We start from the raw sequence: 7324 nt of genomic DNA, 5'->3' as shown, positions 1-7324 counted from the left end.
CCTCCCAGTCGTTGTCCTCCTCCCCCTGGGTCCGCCCCCAGCCCTGCTTCCCCGCCCTCCCTCTGCCCCCTCCACTTTCATGGCTCCGCGGCCATCCCTTAAAGGGACAGCCCACTCCTTTCTCCGCGCTGGCCCGCGCCCGGGTTACCCTGCGCCCGGAGGGTGGGTCACTAGGAACCGGTTGCTGAGGCTTTGTTGCCGTTCACCAATGGCTGGACTGGAAAAGGGGCCCTCGGCCCCGGGGGGCCGGGCGGGGTCTCCAGGCCTGGAATTTATGAATGAAACGGTGGGGCTGAGAGAGGTTGTCGCGGGCCCCCCTTTCTCTCCTGCACCCATAAACTCTTCTCCCACTGCAGATTTTTTCCTGTTTCTTTCCATCTTTCTCTCGCGCCCCACTCACCCGTGTTCTTCTAAACTTTTGCGTGGGTCCGCGCGCGCGCACACACACACACACACACACACACACACGCTTAGAAACCTCAGCTCTTCACGCCTTATCTCCAAAAGATCTGTAACTTTGTTTTAAAAAAAAATTAAAGAAGTGCTACCTCTTAGCTCAAACGTCCACGGGCTCGTTTTCTCTACACAAATTAGATCTGGTGGAACTCGTGCTTTGTTCTCACTGTGCGGTGGGGTAGGGAGGATTCCTTCCCATCAGTTCCCGTTCTCTCCTTTGGGCCACCACTGTGAGCGCAAAATCATCACAAATGCCTGATCTTTATATTTGGTCTGGCCCCGAGTGGGCGAAGGCGAGACAGCTAAGTCCAGCCTGGGCGGTGGAAGAGGAGGGAAAAATAAGTCCCCAGGGGAAATTAACACAAAAGAATTCTTTTTTCTTAGTCGCAGCTACAGCACTGCAGGAAAGGAAGGGGCTCCTTGCAAGAGGCCCTTGACTCCTTTCCAAGCAGGGCTCTTTCCTCCAGTCTGAACAACTTTAAAGCGGCGTCCTCTGGCCCTGCCTAATTAGCCCTCCTCTTTTCTGACGAAAATGGCGCTACAGACCCACTACCAGAGAGCATGCGCTCTGAGGGCTCCTCCGGAACAGGTTAGTATCCGCCCTTTCATTCGCTGTGGCTTATTTACCTCTAGGAAGAAAGGGGGCGCACACCAGAAAAACAGACTGACAGACTCTCAGGGAGGGAAGCTCAACTCGATGTCTTAGACTGTTAGCCTGCTTTGGTGTCTCTCCAACCAGGCACAAAAACAATAAACTAATACTACTTTTATATTCAGAAAAAGTATTCAGAGCATCTCAGTTATTCTAACTAAACACGTCCTTATAAGACAGTTTAAAAAAAGTTTTATGCAAACATCTAAATCTTTAAACACCAAGCTGAGTCAGGTAAAGCTAAAAGAACTACTAAAAGCACCTGCTAACATCCTCATTTTCATATGACGAAGAAAAATATCTTAAAAGTTTTTAAAGTTGTAAAAGTTCTGAAAAGATAAGTGTAATGAGCGGTAAACTCTGCAGAGATGCATCCCAACTCTCAAGTGTATCGTCCACGCTCAGTTGAATTTTGCCTGATGTTTACGCTCCCAAATCTTAGTGTCAACAATCATGTTGGCCAATTCAAATCATTGTGCACAATTCAAATCAATGTGCACTTGAAAATATCTAAGTGAGATTTTATGTGAAAAATACAGAAAAACAAAATGTGTGAATATTTAAAATATATATCCATTGGTGAAATTATATTTGCAAAGTTGCTTATTTAAAATTCTTGTAGAATCTAAGCTCAAGTTCTCTAAGAATTTTTTACCTAAGTGTTGTATTAGAAAAAAAAAAAGTGCCTTAGAAGTAGGAACTAGGCATGATGCTCCACCCCTCGGGAAGCTGAGGCAGGAGGATTGTCTCAAGTTTGAGGCTAGGCTGGGCAACACAGTGAGTTCGAAATACTAATAGTGAGCAAGGCCATGTCTCAAAAAACAAGTAGGGGGGTTAAGGGTGTAGTTCTGTGGTAGAGTGTTGGGCTATTATGCAAAACCTTGGGTTTGATCATCACCATCATAAAATTTTTTTTCAAAATATGGAAGTTTGAATTCTCATTCATTGCATACATTTTGAATTTCATAAACAGCTTCATGAAAAGAACTCCAAATCTACATTTTCAGAAAAACCAAATTTAACTGAATACTGTCGTTATTTTCTAAAATGAATTTACAAAACTCATTTATCTTTTCATATAACCCTATGTTGGTGAGGAGGGATGAACTACAATGTAACAAATAGAAATCCTTACAATAAATGAAAATTTAATTTTTTTCCTTAACATATTTATAACATGAATATTATAGTAAAAGTTTTAATGTAACACATTGCTATAAGTAATGTTTTTAATGTTACATGAAAGAAAAATGCCAGTGCAATCAAATCTCTCAAAACCAAAATCTGCACAGTCTAAAAGTGTTTTAAAAGTCTAGAAGAAAAATGTGTACAAGACAGTGCACACACAGCACGCACAGATACCAAGGTTCTAATGAGATCATAAAACACATTATTTCCTCAATTTTCATGAGGTCAAGATCCTAGAGGTTGTAGTTTCATAATAAAGGCATGCCTTTACAGGCTATGAAGGGAGGTGATGGAAGAGACTTCTTTCCAACCATCCAGCTTGATATAAATGTAAGGAATGCACTTTCATTTAAGCAACAGTAAAGAAAGGTGTATCTCCCAGAAAGAAAATAGTAAGAGGTCTAAAATGTCACCCAACTACAGAAAAGGGAGGGAGTGTTACATGCAGAGATCCAACAGATAAGTATAAAAAGTGTCTTGAGTTGTAAAACAATATTTAAGTCTAACACAACTATCTTTTTTAGCGCAGGCTCAGATACCCGACAGCTTGAGTTTGTGCACCTACAGAGCTAGAAAATTCTACCAGCGGCAGCTCTGGATGGTGTCAGCACCCTCCAGGTGCAATTCTTCCCCTTGAGGCTGTGCCAAAGACTCCTAGTCACTCTCACATATAACAACTCTTCAAAAATACGAACCGGCTCCCTTGACCACCCCTTCCCCTGAGAATACCCAGGATTAACATCCACGTGCTCTTCAACCTCTTCTCGCATCACATGGATTCAAGCCTCCTCCCTTTCCAGTCCGGTGCCTTCGGTTTGCCCAGTTTCTCCTAATGTCCCAGAATGCAATGCAAGCCAATGGTGACCTGGTGTGACCGGTTCTGAGATCAGAAAAAAATTTTTAAAAAAAACAAAACTCAGATGGGAGAAAAAGCAATGTAAACGTAAAAGAACTTCTCTCACTTAGCTGCAAGGAAAACACTGTCTAATTGGAAGAGGACAAAGAAACATGAGCGCAAGATAGTCAAAGACCTGACATCTGTGAGATTTACATACTCTGCTCTTTTTAAATTATCATTTCTCATTAGAACATACTTCTTCAGTAGTGAGGATAAATTAACTAAGCAAGTAAGAGAAAATATGGAATATGTGCTCTGAATTCTTTCTAGAAGTTAATTTCAGATTAAGTATGAAACAAGAAGCAGTAGAAATGTATACTGCTAAGTAATTTTGAGTTCACTGTAACTTGAATTATTTATATTTTGATAGTTAATTCCTTGTCTGATGCCAAAACTAATGTAAAGCAGCTTTCAGTAAAATGTATAAACCGCTGTGTAACTCAGTGGTAAATCATTTTTGCCTTGTATACACAAAGGCTTGGATTTGACCCCCAGCACAGCAAAAAATAAAATAAAATGTATATGCAAAAAGATTATTACAGTGGAACCAGAATACCAAAAATGTATAGATGGTGTGGCTCGTAAACCAACCAGCTAACACCTTGGCCTAAACCAGCATCACACAAATGCCTGTTTAAGAATTCCAAACCATAAAGGCTATTTATGAAAAACCATCAGCCAACATCATATTGAATGGCCAAAAACTGAAAACCTTCATGTTAAAATCAGGAACAAGACAAGGATGCCCACTATCGCCACTTCTCTTCAATATAGTTCTGGAAACATTAGCCACAGCAATTAGACAAGAGAAAGAAATTAAAGCAATAAAGATAGGAAAGGAAGAAGTTAAACTATCATTATTTGCTGATGATATGATACTCTACATTGAAGATCCAAAAAACTCCACCAAAAAACTTCTAGACTTAATTGACAGATTCAGTAAAGTATCTGGATACAAGGTGAATACCCAAAAATCAATAGCCTTTCTATACACAAATAACAGACAGACAGAAAGAGAAATAAGGGAAAAAATTCCTTTTACAATAGCATCCAAAAAAATGAAGTATCTAGGAATCAATCTAACAAAAGAAACAAAAGATCTCTACACTGAAAACTACAGCACTCTGAAAAAAGAAATCGAAGAGGATATAAAAAAATGGAAAGATATCCCCTGCTCCTGGGTAGGAAGAATCAACATAGTGAAAATGGCCATACTACCGAAACTGCTATATACATTCAATGCAATGCCAATTGAAATTCCAACACTATATTTCACAGAACTAGAAAAAAGAATCCAAAAATTCATTTGGAACCACAAGAGACCTAGAATAGCAAAAGCCATTATAGGCAACAGTCACATGGCACCAGGTGTAACAATTCCCAATTTGAAACTATACTACAAAGCCACTGTGATAAAATCAGCATGGTACTGGCAAAGAAATAGGCCTGAGGATCAATGGAACAGACTGGAAGACACAAAAACAAATGCAGATGTACTCAGCTACCTCATCTTCGACAAAGGAGCTCACCATCCTCAGTGGAGGAAAGATAGCCTCTTTAATAAATGGTGTTGGAAAAACTGGATATCAACCTGTCACAGATTAAAATTAGACCCTTATCTTTCGCCATGCACTAAATTAAAATCCAAATGGATTAAAGATCTAAATATTAAAACAGAAACATTAAACTTGCTGGAAAGTAAGTTAGGCAGAACTCTGGAAGACATTGGTATAGGAAAAGACTTTATGAACAAATCCTCAGTAGCACGGGAACTAGCAGAAAGAATCAACAACTGGGATCTCATCTTACTAAAAAGCTTCTGTACTTCAAAAGAAACCATTAGCAGAACTAAGAGACAATCTACAATGTGGGAAAAAATTTTTACCAGCTGTACCTCAGACAAAGGACTATTATCAAGGATATATAAAGAACTCAAAACAATCAGTCCCCCCAAATATAAAGACCCGATCCAAAAATGGGCATCCGAAATGAACAGACATTTCTCATACAAAGAAGTGAAAGCAGCAAGAAAATATATGAAAAAATGTTCCACATCACTGGTCATTCGAGAGATGCAGATGAAAACAACACTGAGATTCCACCTCACCCCACAAAGAATGGCTGCTATCAAGAAATCACACAATAACAAATGTTGGCGGGGTTGTGGGGAGAAAGGAACCCTCCTCCATTGTTGGTGGGAGTGCAGACTAGTGCAACCACTATGGAAATCAATATGGAGATACCTCAAAGAGCTTGGACTGGAGGTTCCATTTGACCCAGCCATCCCTCTGTTGGGTATCTTTCCAAGAGAACTAAAAGAATCATATCACAGAGAAGTATGTGCACCCATGTTTATAGCGGCACAGTTTGTAATAGCTAAATCTTGGAAACAACCTATTTGCCCATCCGTTGGAAACTGGATAAAGAAGTTGTGGTTTTTCTATAAAATGGAATATTACTCAGCCATAAAGAGCGAGAGAATAGATTCATTCATAGGAAAATGGATACATATTGAAGATATACTCCTAAGTGAAATAAATAAGTCCCACATGTGTAAATACCAAATAGTTTCCCTGGTGTGAATATTCTGCAACAATGCATAAGATTCTAATAAGATTACTGACATTTAGAAATGGGAGGAAAGGAGCTAAAGGTGTAGGGAAGGTGTGATACGTAGGGGAAGAACAAAAAGGGAAAAGAAAAAAATGTGAGAGAATGAAAAGATGAAAATAAAGTGTTTGTAGATGGGGAGGGGAGGAGGGGGTGAAGGGAGGGCAGAGGTAAGGGGAAAAAAATGAGAATCAAGACTTGCCATGTAAAGGTACATGATCCCAACAATGAATGTAACTGTACTGTATCCCTAAATGTACCAATAAACTCAATAAAAAAAAAAAAAAAAGAATTCCAAACCATCCAGCCCTTGGGAGGTGGAGGCAGTTGGATCTTGATTAGAGGCCAACCTGGGCTACACAGTGAGATCCCATCTCAAAAAACAACAACAACAACTAAACCAGAATCAAAGAAGAACCAGAAGGAACCCAGAAGACCAGCTAGTTAGAATTTTCAAACTCCACAGTGTCCAGGGAATTTAGCACAGGCCTGACCTGGAGAGTGTGGTGGGGTGGGTAGTTGCCCAGAGCTTCTTTTATTTGTTAAAGATTTATTGAGATCTTTTATTTCTAACAGCAAAATAGAAGGGAAAAAGAAGAAAAGAAGAAACTGAGGTTTGTAGTGAATAACTGATTTTCTAAAGTCATGTAATTGGTTGGTTGTAGAAATAAGCCCAATATTCATTATTTGCTCTACTACAAGAGCTTTCTCTAAATTTTCTCCTAAATTATCTTAAATTACATTGTTTAGTTTTATCGGTCTTACATTTTTGAAATAATAAAGTGTCAAATAATAACATACATATAGCATCTATAACTATTTGCATCAAAACATTTAGAGAACATCCTGGAATACTTTAAGCTTGGAATTAAACAACAAAAGATATTGTATTGTTCCCCTTTGCTATTGTTCTCATTGGCTTCTATTAAACTTGAATTATATGCACGAGGCCCTGTATTCAATTTCCCATACTACAAAAACATTTTGATTGTGTTTCCGCCACTTCAATTTATGAGTAGTGTAGTGGCGTTCTACCAACTGTGCTTTAAGAAATACTGGTTTAGTGAACATTAATGCTTTGGGGGATAGGAGCTGGGGAATGGAACCCAGGAGTCACACAAGCTGGACCAGGGCCACATCACAAAGCCACATCCCCAGCCCAGTGAACATTACTTCTAACAAGTTAATTCGATAGTCGTCTCATTCCTCCCAAATGCAGTCAACAAAGAATGATGCAGATATGGAAGGTAAAAGGCAGATTCATGGACTGGGCTGTAGTTCACTGGTAGAGTGTTTGCCCGGCATATATGAGGCCCTGGGTTCAATCCCCAGTACCACAAACAATATAAAAATAATAAGGAAGAAAGAAGGAAAGATTCATGACCAGTAGTAGTCAATTTATTGTCCAGTATGATAATTTTTCAAATAGCCTAACAATTCAATGCATTTTTTAAAATTTACAGAATATATCCATCTACATTTATTTTGAAGTGAACTTTTTCATTAAAAAAAAATATATA

At 39.2% G+C, this 7324-nt stretch overlaps 1 long non-coding RNA gene across 1 annotated transcript; it reads left to right on the top strand.

Annotated features, from left to right (window-relative positions):
• The first annotated feature begins 21 nt into the window (after positions 1 to 21).
• Positions 22 to 3327, top strand: LOC117284029. The gene is made up of 3 exons (XR_004515101.1): positions 22 to 162; positions 841 to 1045; positions 2821 to 3327. It is a non-coding gene; the product is annotated as an uncharacterized LOC117284029 (long non-coding RNA).
• Positions 3328 to 7324: the final 3997 nt, after the last annotated feature.

Source organism: Fukomys damarensis, unplaced genomic scaffold (assembly GCF_012274545.1).
Source record: "Fukomys damarensis isolate Sample0158 unplaced genomic scaffold, DMR_v1.0_HiC HiC_scaffold_33, whole genome shotgun sequence".
NCBI classification, from domain to species: domain Eukaryota; kingdom Metazoa; phylum Chordata; class Mammalia; order Rodentia; family Bathyergidae; genus Fukomys; species Fukomys damarensis.
Note: the sequence above shows the minus strand (reverse complement) of the source record. Positions and strands in the feature narration are given on the sequence as shown.